Source organism: Vulpes lagopus, chromosome 12 (genome assembly GCF_018345385.1).
Source record: "Vulpes lagopus strain Blue_001 chromosome 12, ASM1834538v1, whole genome shotgun sequence".
Lineage (NCBI taxonomy): Eukaryota > Metazoa > Chordata > Mammalia > Carnivora > Canidae > Vulpes > Vulpes lagopus.
The window spans coordinates 19,309,859-19,322,894 of NC_054835.1; the positions used below are offsets into that span (position 1 = coordinate 19,309,859).

At 48.6% G+C, this 13,036-nt stretch overlaps 1 long non-coding RNA gene across 1 annotated transcript; it reads left to right on the forward strand.

Annotated features, from left to right (window-relative positions):
• The first annotated feature begins 64 nt into the window (after positions 1-64).
• LOC121473473 lies at positions 65-1,649 on the forward strand. Its single transcript, XR_005983156.1, has 3 exons — positions 65-251; positions 383-506; positions 1,590-1,649. It is a non-coding gene; the product is annotated as an uncharacterized LOC121473473 (long non-coding RNA).
• The last annotated feature ends 11,387 nt before the right edge of the window (positions 1,650-13,036 follow it).

Sequence of the window (13,036 nt, forward strand, 5' to 3'; positions counted from 1 at the left end):
AGGAGGAAGTGGGTCTAGAAAAAGAAAGCAAGTAGTGTGTTGAGGGGGGGCTGGAGGTATGACCCAGGCAAGGATGGGGACACTCCCCACCCCAGTGAAATCTTCCCCCTCCTCTCTCCTTTGCTCCACCCCTTTCAGAAAGCCTTAGGGAGCCTAGATAAACATCCTATGAGTGAGCCTGCATTTCTCTTCCTGTACCCTCATTCCCTCCTAGCCACCCCCAGAGGACCCTGATAAAGGCAGAACTTCAGGTCTGTGCTGGTGCGCGCGCGCTCTCTCTCTCTCTTTCTCTCCTCTCTCTTTCCCTACAGCCTCCCTGTGTAGCCCCTGTGTGCCCTGCAGCCCCTATGACTTGTGAGTAAGAAACCTCGAATTTTCACAGGTCCCCGATGGTTGCTGCTGAGGTGTGCCTTGTAGGCATAAGAAGAACCAAAGGGCTGGTCCAGCCACAACACTGACTCCAATGCGGGAAATATCTGAGGGGGTCTCACCACAAGTGGTATGAGGTCAGTGAGCACCCCAGGTATTTCTAGCCTGTAGCATCACTGAATCGGCTGAGACAAAAGCAAGAACAGTTTGGTGGTTCCTTAAAAAACTAAACATAGAGGGCACTTAGGTGGCTCAGTGGTTAAGCATCTGCCTTTGGCTCAGGGCGTGATCCGGGGGTCCTGGGATCAAGTCCTGCATGGGGCTCCCCACAGGGAGCCTGCTTCTTCCTCTGCCTATGTCTCTGCCTCTGTCTCTCATGAATAAATAAATAAAACCTTAAAAAAAAACCCTAAACATAGAATTCTTTCATGATCCAGCATTACCACTTCATAAGTGCCATAAAGAATTGAAAGCAGGGACTCGAAGAGATATTTAAAACCCATATTTATAGCAGCATTATTTATAATAGCCAAGAGATAGGAGCAACCCAAGTGTCCATCGTTGGATACACGGATTAAAAATGTGTGTGTCTGTGTGTCTATAGAATGGAATATTATGCAGTCTTAAAAAGGGGGGAAATTTTGACATAAGCTACAACGGTGGATGAATCTTGAAGACTTTACACTGAGTTGAAAGAAGCCAGTCACAAAAAAACAAACGCTATATAAGTTCATTTACATGAGGTATCTAGAGCAGTCAAATTTATGGAAAAGAAAGTAGAATTGTGGTTGCACAGGGGTTGGGTCAGGGGAATGGGGATTTGTTTAATGGTTATGGAGTTTCAGTTTTGCGAGATGAAGAATGTTGTGAGTCGATGGCAGCACAACAGTGGGGAAGTACTTGATGCCTTCAAACTGTACACTTTAGAAAAAACTGTACCCTTTAAAAGGGCTAAGATAGTAAGTTTTATGTTATGGGTGTTTTACCACAATTAAGAATTTTTTTAGGGGCGCTTGGGTGGCTCAGTGGTTGGGCGTCTGCCTTTGGCTCAGGTTGTGATCCCACCCAGGGTCCTGGGACCCAGTTCTGCAACAGGCTCCCCGTAGGGAGCCTGCTGCTTCTCCCTCTGCCTATGTTTCTGCCCCCCTCTCTCTCTGTGTCTCTCGTGAATAAATAAATAAAAATATTTAAAACAATAAAATAAATTTTTTTTTTTTTAGAATGTGACTCTAGGGATCCCTGGGTGGCTCAGCTGTTTGGTGCCTGCCTTCGGCCCAGGGACTGATCCTGGAGTCCCGGGATCAAGTCCCACGTGGGGCTCCCTGCGTGGAGCCTGCTTCTCCCTCTGCTTGTGTCTCTGCCTCTCTCTCTCTCTCTCTCTCTCTCTGTGTCTCTCATGAATAAATAAATAAAATCTTTAAAAAAAAAAAAAAAGAATGTGACTCTGATGGTCTGTATTGTCAGGCCAAGAACTGATCACTGTGGGGTCTCTGCTCATTTGGTCTCACAGGGCTGAATCCAAAGCACTTCCTGTTGGGCTGATAAGGGCGGGCGGGCCTCCAGGGCTTTCCAGGGGAGACCAGACCAGCTGACAAGGAATCTGAATCTCACGCTAGGGTAGGGGAGGGCAGAGGAGGGAGAGGAGAGCCAGGGCCAGAGCAGAGCCAGGGCCCCAAAGCAACGCAGCACCTGCCAGGAGGTCCCCAGGGAACTCTGTCGGTCTCCTCACGACTGAAGGGGAGAAGTGGGCTCTCAGCCGGGGACTGTGGGGAGGAAGGGTCGCCAAAGAACTTCCCAGGCAGCAAAGGTGAAATCCTGGAGCTGAGTTCGGCCAAGTTTAGGAAAGGACAGAGGCAGCGAGCAAGAGAGGGAGTGGAGGAGGGCAGAGCCCACAAAGGCAGGGCCCATCGGAGTCCAGACCTTACTTCACAAGCAGTGAGGAGCCTTTAGAAGTTGCTGATTTTTTAATCAAGGTAGAAACTACAAACAGTGAAATGCACCGGTCCTTAGTGTAGAGGGGAAAAAGGTGGTAGATGTCTGCCTGCGTGTAACTACCACGGGCATCAGGAGGGAGGACGTCTCCCGCCCCCAGGAGATTTTCTTTGCGGCCTGGTGTGCCTTTGTATGGGCAAACCATAATTTATCCATTCGTTCTTCTGCTGGTGGAGATTTGTGTGGCTTTCAGCTTTATCTCTACAGCTGCTGTGAACAACGGTGGTGTGCGTATCTCCTGGCGCACAGACGCATGGTGCCTGTAGGACTCACCGCAATGTGGGGTAGACAGGTCTCCCTTTAGCGGCCTAGAAGGTTTTCAGCAGATAACAGACACAATCAGATGTGTAGTTTGGGAGAATCACACAAACTTCCGTGTGAAGTCTAGAGAAGCTTCGGCAATGGTGAGGGTCAGGGACTCATGTTCCAGTCTTGTACTCAGGAGGGTGTCTTGTACAAAACAGAAACTTAACAAAACTCTAGCTTGCAACTTGCTTCTTCCTCCTTTCTTGTGCAACCAAAGGTTGACCTTGCACTCCAGAGTGACCCCAGGGAGACCGTGTCCTTAATGATCTAGATAAGATTGACTCGAACCACATGCCAAACCTCAAAACTTTCCAAGGACCATTGTTCAATTTTGGTGTGTGATGAAAAGATCAGATTCTCGTGGATGTTGGCTCGCAACTACTGTTTCCACACATTTACATAAATTAAATGAGTTCCTTTTATCTTTCCTTCTCTGCCCTCCTGCCTGTCAGGGGCCATGCTCTTAGCCAGGTCACTGTTCTGCTTCTCAGATAGTTTGGTGAGAAAAAGCCCGTGGCTTGCATTCAGACAGACCTAGGATTCATTCCTGAATGATATGTATTGTAAATCCTAGGGCAACTACTAAAAAAAATAAAACAGAGGATAGCGAAGAGAAGATAAAAATGTAGAAAAGACAACGTGTAATTTAAAGGATACCTTTTAATCCAAAAAGAAAAATCAGGAAAAGAGGGAAAAGCACAGCCAGGACAAATAGAAAACCAGCAACAAACTAGTCAACCTAAACCCAGTTGAATCCATGATGATATGAAATGGTGAGGGACTTGACACTCCAAACCAAAGGCAGAGATTGTGACGATGGATAAAAAAGCAAGACCAAGGGGCGCCTGGGTGGTTCCGAGGTTGAGCGTCTGCCTTTGGCTCAGGTTGTGATCCCGGGATCCTGGGGTCGAATCGCACATCAGGCTCCCTGGACAGAGCCTGCTTCCCCTTCTGCCTGTTTCTCTCTCTCTCTCTCTCTCTGTGTGTGTGTGTGTGTGTGTGTGTATGTGTGTCTTTCATGAATAAATAAATAAAATCTTAAAAAAAAAAAAAAGCAGGACCTAGAGTGATGTATTTTTTTAATTCTGGCATAATTCACATACAGTGTCGTATTAGCTTCAGGTGTACCATAGAGTGATGTGACAATTCTATACATTTCTCAGTGCCCACTATGGTAAATGCACTCTGAAACCCCTTCACAGAGTAGTATGTTTTAATTGAGACCTCTTAGTTAAGCTGGGACTATGTTTCCTGAATATTCTCTCTTTCTGCATAGTTCTGGATGCCACAAAACAAATTTTGCTTGCAGTTTGGAAGGAGGAACTGGAGTTGCTTCCACACCCAGACGGTTGCCACTTGTGGGTGTTATTGCTCACCCGCTAGCTGTCCTGTTGGCGTGAGGTAGCGGTGGAGCCTGAATTCAGCACCACTGCATCTCCTCCTTCACCTGCTTCTGACTCTGCTCAGATGTGTGATCAAAGACTCATGCTTTTCTCCCGGGACATGCTCATCATCAAAGAGAGAGTCTTGGAGGCAGTGAGAGAAAATGTGTTCCACAACCTCGTGGGTTCCACTGATTCTCACAGGTTCCATTTTTGTCCTTGCTCTGCACATACCCCTTTGTGTCCCTGTCCTCTTCCGGACTGCCTGTCCTGCTGACTTCAGACTGTAACAGTGAGCATAGAAGACTACTTGCCCAGCTCCCACAATTACAGATTCCTAGTAACCACATCCTACTCAAATTCCTGCAAAGCACATTGGAAAATTGTTCTGGTAGTTTCTTGCAAAGTTAAGCATACCTTCCTTATGACCTAGAGATTCCACTCCTCAGTGTTTACTTCAGAGTGAAAAAAATCATATGTCCACACCGAGACCCATGTAAGAATTTCATAGCAGCTTAACACATAGCCCAAGTATCCACCAAAAAACAGATGAACACACTGTAGCATAGCCACACAACAAATACAGTAATAGAATGAAACAAACTACGGATAAACACAATATAGGTAAGTCTCAAAGATATTATGCTGAGAAAAAGAAGGCAGTCACAAAATGTATGAATGCTTCCATTTCTATGAAGTTCTACAACAGACACGAGCGGCCCATGATGAAGGAGTGCAAACAGGGGTGCTTGCATCCCCACTGGGGTTGGGCAGGAGGGATCTTTCTGGGGTGATAGAGATGCTCTCTGTCTCAACAAGATCAAGGTACTTGTCAGAAATCACCGAACTATACATTTCCATTCTGTTCTTCCCACTTGTGTGCAAAGTAAACCTCAGTTTCTAAAAACTAGCTTGAGAAAGGCCCAAGGAACGAAACTCCATGTGTATTTCAAAAATTTTAAAAAGCTTTTTTTTAAACAAAAACCAGGCCCTGCTGTATGTCAGCAGGAAAGACATCATATACGGTGTCCCTCCCCACTTTTCCGCCAGAGGATACATCCCAGGACCCCCAAGGGATGCCTGAAACCCTGGATGTACCAGCTCTTGTATGTGTACTACACTTTTTCCTCTACATTTGTACAGATGGCAAAGTCGCATTTATACATTGGGCACAGTGAAAGATTACAATAATAATAAAATGGAATGATCACAACAATACTGCAATAAAAGTCATGTGAATGTGGTTTCTCTCTCTCTCTCTCAAAATATTCTACTGCACTGCCCCTTCTTCTTGTGATGTGAGCTGCTAACATGCACGCGTGACCAGGTGGAGCGAGGGGAGTGAGGTGGCGCAGGCTCCTGCGGACCTGGCAGTTTGTCGGAAGGAGGATCTGCTGTTTCCAGACAGTCCCGGAAAGGGCGGATAAGGGGGGCGCTACTGCATTCCTGGGGAAGAGCCAAGCCAAGCAGTGTGAGGTCTCCCCCAGGGATCTAGCCTGGGGGGACCACCTGCAGGCCTGGCTGCCTCTGCCACTGCCTGGGCAGCTCAAGAGTGTAGAATAGCCTCCATTGGCCGTCTCCCCGCCGCCTGGGGGGGGTGATCCTCCTCCAGCCCACACTTTCCCTCCTAGTCTCTTATGGTGAAGACTTGCAGGCTCCAGTGGGCTCTTCTGCCAGGGGTATATACAGGACAAATGAAAGGCCGCCAGGCTTCCTTGGAGTAACTCGGGGACACCTGGGGTGAGCTCTGTCTCCACCGCGGGCTTGACCTTCCTCCACAGGGGCTGCTGATTGAGTCACCCCTTCCCAGAGCAGAAGTCAAAACTGACCACTTGTTCAGAAGGAATGGGGAAGGGGAAGCACACTTGTCTTGGGAGGGGAAGGGGACTATGAGGTAGGGTAGGGACAGACTGTGGCAGGACAGGGTGTCATCTTCCCTCGGCCTGGGCCCCCTTCTGCCCTCTGGCCCCAGCCAAACACTCACTGGCATGCCCAGGTCTTGGCCTGATAAGAAGGAATCGAAACTGTGTCCCATGGGTGACTTAGGCAGTTAAGAGTCTGCCTTTGGCTTAGGTCATGATCTCGGTCCAGGGTCATGGGATCAAGTCCCTGCATCGGGCTCCCTGCTCCGTGGCAGAGAGCCTGCTTCTCTCTCTCCTTCTGCCTGCCACTCCTCCTGCTTGCACTCTCTCTCTAATAAAAAAAAAAAAAAAAAGAAGAAGAAGTAGGAATCAAAACTACTCAGAACTCAAGGAACTTCTACTGGAATCCACAGCATTCCAGGAAAAGGAGGGTACATATATACAACAATGACTCTTCCGGGAGCCCTGAAACAAATAACCCCAGCGCCGGCGTAGGGTGGAAACGTTTATCACGGTGATACTCAAACTTTAGTGAGCCCAGAATCTTTCCCAAGGCCTGGGATTGGGTAGTTTGAGGTGTCTGGAATTCTGCATTTCCAACAGACCCCTCACACAGAGCTGGGTAACCCATATTACAAGCCTGGGAGGCACCTTAAGGAAAAAGAACACACGCTTAACTAAAATAGATTATTAAATAAACACACTGCTGGGGCCCTGCCCACAGGTCACACAAAGGAGTGGCCCTGCAGTCAGAGCCTCTTATGCTTGCCTATGAGCCCACCTCTGAGCCCAGAGGATTCTGATGTCAGAGGCAGGTGGCACTCCATAGAAGAAGCACAGACTAGCACAGGTGTATATTGAGGTTGCATGCCCAGCGCTGGGCTTGGCTCTGGGACCACAGACCAAGAAGATGTTGTCCTTTCCCTCCAGCGGTTCATAAATCATCAGGGTTGGTGGGGATGCAAGTTGTGAAATGCACTGAAGGAGCCTGCAGTCGGGGCACAGCAGCTGAGTGAGGCCAGGCAGGTTACTTGAACTCTGTCAGCCTCAGTTTCCTCATCCATAAGATGAAGCTAATCACGGGGCCTTATTTCATTAGGTTGTGAGGACCAAGTGAGCTGATGCCTGTGAGGCACCGAAGTCAGTGCAAGGAATAAGCACTCCTGAAGTTCTGTTTGTTCACATACCGTACTTGCGGGTGGCCCCAGGACTAAGTCTTGAGGCAGTGGTGATATCCCTTCCATGGACGGCGGGGATAAGGAGCCGAAGAGCATGCTGCACCGGAGAATCACTGGGGGCCCGTGTGAGCAATCATGCAGTACCAGATGTGCAGAAGTAATCATATCAACAGATTAGCCAGACACACCACCGCTCTGCCTTTAGTGCTTGTGTGACTAATCTTACTTGCCAATTTCCTGTAAATCAACTTATATGCATTTGTTTTTAAAAGAAAACTTCAGGGGTGCCTGGGTGGCTCAGTTGGTTAAACATCTGCCTTGGGCCCAGGTCACGATGCTGGGGTCCTAGGATGGAGCCCTAAGCAGGGAGCCTGCTTCTCCCTCTCCCTCTGCCTCTTCCCCCACCCAATGTTCTCTCTCTCAAATAAATAAATGCAATCTTTAAAAAAATTAATAAGATAAATAAATAAAAGCAAACTTCATAGCATCACCATAAATGAAAACCATCACCACTCCCATAAATAAGAACTCCTGGTGGGCAAAATGGGTGAAGGTGGTCGCCCAAATTTTGGGGGGACACAAATATTGAAACCATTGCAGTCAACAAATACCCTGCACATCGTAAAATCTAGAAAAATAATTTTTTTTAAATTTAATTTCCTGGTGGGCAGCCCGGGTGGCTCAGCAGTTTAGCGCCACCTCTGGCCTGGGCTGTGATCCTGGAGTCCTGGGATCAAGTCCCACATCGGGCTCCATGCATGGAGCCTGCTTCTCCCTCTGCCTGTGTCTCTGCCTCTCTCTCTCTCTCTCTCTGTGTGTCTCTCATGAATAAATAAATAAAATCTTTTAAAAAATTAATTTCCTGGCACTATAATACTTTCCTACTTTTTTGGCTGCATACTCTTTGCTTCTCTCTGTGGGATGAAGATGTGACACATTTTCCATAAAGGAAGTAGGAAGACCATCTACTTCTTGAAGTCCACTGCGTGTGTACTCTGGGACACATTCCATTGGGATGTGTTTCTGGCCCCGCAACTTTTTATCTGGACCCAGGTGGTCTGGCACAATGGGCAGGAGGAGGGTTCCAGAAGCCATTCCTAAACTGGGACAGCTGGGAATCACTGAATTATTCACCGAAGTGTCTGTGAACCACATACATATATCCCATTCAACCTAGAATAAACATATGCCCAACTCAACAACTCTCTTAGTTCGATCCCCAAATTGCATATGGCCTCTCCGATACTACCTGACCCAAGAGGCCTTATGATAGAGGAGAAGTCAGAGGCGAAGGAGACGATAGTGTTAATCAGTTCACTCAATACATCTTAGCTCTTGCAAATGTTATGCACGCCTGTGGCCCTGCAAACCCATTGCCTCTGCAGTGAAGAACCCTGAAGTCCAAGCTTCTCGGTGACCCCACCTCTGGGTTCTGCTCCTAAACTTGCCGGGAAGACAGACAGCGGTCGGGCTGGCAGCCAGCGGCACTTGCCACAGGAAGATGAAACCTGGTTTGTCTATAGCTCCTGGCCCCAACCCATGCCTTTCCTCTCCGTGGCTCCCCTGCCCCCCTCCTTCCCTACGCTGCTTTCAGGAGCCAAGTCCTTCTTCATTCACCAGGAACGCCCCAGAAAAGGAACCAGTGTTTATGGACACCAGTGGGCCAAGGATTTTACATCTGTCACCTCTGGTCAAGCTCCCGTCAGGCCTTGCCGTGCTGAATCATCAAGGAATCTAAGAATCAGAGAAGTGCCCCATGCCACACCTGTAATGAGCAGCCAAACCAGAATAAAGACCGGGCTGCCCTGGCTTGCAGGTCTGGCACTCCTCCTGCTGCCCCCAGTGTCCCCTCTCTCCATTTTGGTGTCCCTGGAAGAGATGGCCTGAGCGACCAGCCACCAGCTACTGACCTGCTGAGTCGGTGCCACCAGCGCTGCTTAATCTAGTCCATGTCCTAGTGATCTGCTGTGTGAAATTATACAAAAACTGAGTAGCTTCAAACAATGACAACGTTCACCTGGCTTACAAATCTGAACTCCAGCAGCGCCTGGTGGGGAGAGCTTGTCTCTGCCCCAGAGTGGGAGCCAGATGGACTTTTTTATTTTATTTTTTTAAATTTTTATTTATTTATGATAGTCACACACAGAGAGAGAGAGGCAGAGACACAGGCAGAGGGAGAAGCAGGCTCCATGCACCAGGAGCCCGACGTGGGATTCGATCCCGGGTCTCCAGGATCGAGCCCTGGGCCAAAGGCAGGCGCCAAACAGCTGCACCACCCAGGGATCCCTTTTTTTTTTTTTTTTTTTAAAGGTTTTATTTATTTGAGAGAGAGAGAGAGAGCATGTGTACAAGCAGGGGAGAGGGAGAAGCAGGCTGCCCATCAAGCAGGGAGCCTGATATGGGGCTCGATCCCAGGACCGGGAATCATGACCTGAGCTGAAGGCAGCCACTCAACCAACTGAGCCACCCAGGCACCCCCAGATGAACTGTATAACTTAGCCTCGGAGAGCTATTTCCTCCACATTCTACTTCTCCAGGCAGTCCCAAAGCCCCACCCAGGTCCAAGGAGCGGGAGGAGACCTCACCTCTTGGTGGGGAGCAGTAAGACTCTGGAAGGGCTTGGGGACTGGTAATGTTTGGAAGACACAATGACTGCCATGGTCAATAACCAAGTGCTGGGCTCTCCTGGGTGCTCAAGGAAGACCTGATAGGTACAGACAAGGAAGTGCTCAGAGATGGGTTTGGTTTTTTTTTTTCTTTTTAAGATTTTATTTATTTATTTGAGAGAGAGAGAGAGAGATCACAGAGGGAGAAGGAGAGGGAGAAAGAGAAGCAGATTCACCGTTGAGCAGGGAGCCCAACACAGGGCTTGATCCCAGGACCCCGGGATCATGACCCAAGCCAAAGGCAGATGCTTAACCGACTGAGCCACTCAAGTGCCCCTCAGTTTTAAGGTACTTTAACACTGGTATAGTGCTGATTATGTGCTGAGCACCGACCTAGGTGCCTTACATTTAATCCTCCATTAGCTTTATGAAGTAGGTGCAATTAATTATGTCTAGTCCACGTGGGATGAAAGCACAGAGAGGTGAAGCAACATGCCCAAGGTCACACAGCCAGAAAGTGTCGCAGCTGGGATTCAGCCTAGGCAGTGCAGCAATGAAGCCTGTGCTGCTAACCCCTGCACCGCCCTGCCTCATTTTTCAGATGCCTTTTCATAGAATGGGCTTCCTTTCACGGGCCCCGACATCTGTTGTGGGGAACATGGTCCTGCGTGGCTGTGTGTTTTCGCTCCCAGGGATGAGAAGACCTCTGCCAGAATCTGTCTCCTGGTTTCATTTTCTTTTTTTTAAGATTTATTTATTTGAGAGAGAGAGAGAGAGAGAGAGAGAGAGAGAATGGGGAGAGGGAACAGAGGGAGAGGGAGAGAATCTCAAGCAGGCTCCCTGGTGAGCATAGAGCCTGACATGGGGCTCCATCCCAGGACTCTGAGATTATGACCTGACCTGAAATCAAGAGTTATCTGCCCAACTGACTGAGCCACCCAGTCCCTCCTGGTTTCATTTTTGATCAATATTTTCCATGCCTGGGCAGGAGGAAGCCTAGAGCATCAGGTGCTGCTTTGGGTCCTGTTAACACCCTCTCATCCAGGGCTTGTTCCAGAGGGGGCAGCAGGGAACAGGGGGTGGAGGCTGTTCTGCTGAACAGACAGGAACAATGAATCCATTCTCTTTTATATCCAGGGATTTCCTTGGAAAAAGTTAACATGGAGTGAAATGGTATTTCCCATGGTATTCCCATGGAGTGGAACATGATTTACAGAGGAACCCCGGGGGCAGCCCAGGTGGCTCAGCCATTTAGCGCTGCTTTCAGTCCAGGGCCTGATCCTGGAGACCTGGGATCAAGTCCCAAGTCGGGCTCCCTGCATGGAGCCTGCTTCTCCCTCTGCCTGTGTCTCTCTGTGTGTGTGTGTGTGTGTGTGTGTGTGTGTGTGTGTGTGTCTCATGAATAAATAAATAAAATCTTAAAAAAAAAAAAAAAGGAACCCAGGGGTCAAAGCAAGAGCCAGACACTTTGAGTCAGCCAAACTTGTCTTCAAATCCTTCAAGTCCAAGCTTCCTCATGGTCGGATGAGGTTGGACAGATGGTTGGATGACCAACCATGGTTACTTCTCAGTGGTCCCCTACTCCTTCTGTAGATGGGGGTAATACTTGTTTCATATAATGTGCCTGTTATGAAATGAGAAGACATATACCACACAACAGGCAAGTAGCAATGTTCTCTTGCTTTACCTTGGCCTCCTGGTATGTTTCCAGACCTACATCCTGCACCCAAAATCTCTGAACAATATATAACCATGTGGAGCTTTCACCTCTAGTTTCTAGACACTCTACCTCTAGTAATATGACCTAACATGGTATTATTTTTAGCAACCCTGTCATTCAGTGGTTCTTACCAATTAATATCCTACAGTTCTTTCCATATGTCACAGCTGGTCCTCAGCTTCCTCCCAGCAACCCTCATAATGTGCCCAGGTGCAGACATTGATGGTTGGTAGTGTTCCAGAAATGTGGCAAATCCCAGGCTCCTTCCTCTATGACTCAGGGCTTTCTTCCACATTGCCATGGAAGGCTTGCCCGATCCACCCAACAAAGGAGGGGCCAGGTAAGATTCAGAGCCCAGGCTCCCTGCACCTTGGCCCTGACCACCTCTATTTCCAAGGGGTGTCGGCCCAGTAATGTGCTCAAGAGGGAAAGATAGTAGACACTCAGTTCCTACTCGATAAGGTGAATGAGCCTGTGCTGGTATACTCCTCCAATACTGTTCCTTCCTCCCAGACTAGAAACTTACTGAAATGACTGACGATCTTTTTATTATTTATTTAAAGGTAAGGATGGGGGTGGAAGAAGGAAACTCGCAACCACTTTGGAAATTAGACAGTGCCCTGGCCCATCTCCATACACAAACTTTTTTTTTAAGATTTTATTTCTTTATTCATTCATGAGACACACATAGAGAGGCAGAGACATAGGCAGAGGGAGGAGCAGGCTCCCTGAGGGGAGCCCGATGTGGGACCCAATCCCAGGACCCCAGGATCATGCCCTGAGCCAAAGGGTTGAATCTTGCTCAGCATCCCCGGATGTCCAGTCTCTCTTCCCCAGAGCACTAGAAGCCCGGGTTTTAGCTGGGCTTGTGACAGCCCTGATTAAAGAGGACACTACCAGCTGAGGGCTCTTCACCCCACAACTTACCTTTCAGGTCTGCTTCTTTTCTCATTTGTAAGACTGGGACGGTAGTAGTACCTCCCGAGTAGAGCCGTAGGAGGATTAAGTGAGTTAATCATGCATAGTGCTTACAGCAGGGCCTGGCACATAACATGTGCATAGGGACAGCTGTTCACAGGTGCTGTGGACTTTTGGATCAGAACAAAAGAAACTGTGTGTTGTCCTGGGGCCACCCTCACCAATCCCCTCCCATTCCAAGCTGCTCTGGGGAGCAAAAGAGAGGGCCTAGCTTTCCCTTCCCAGGATTAATCCACATCAGAAACCTTGTTCTCTCTGAAGGCTTATATCCTAAGGGCTGGAGCCCAGGTCTTTATTTATTTTTAAAGATTTTATCTATTTATTCATGAGAGACAGAGAGAGGGGCAGAGACACAGGCAGAGGGAGAAGCAGGCTCCACGCAGGGAGCCCAACGTGGGACTCGATCCCGGGTCTCCAGGATCATGCCCTGGGTTGAAGGAGGCGCTAAACCACTGAGCCACCCAGGCTGCTCTGGAGCCCAGGTCTTTAGAGATACTTTTCTGATAGCGTCTTACAATAACGGCCCCCAAAAAGTCACGCTCCCCTGCATCCACGCCGCTTGCGATGTGACTGATCTTCCTCCCCTTGAGAGATGGAGTCTCCTTTCCTGCCCCTGAATTGGGGTTGGCCCATAACTTGCTGT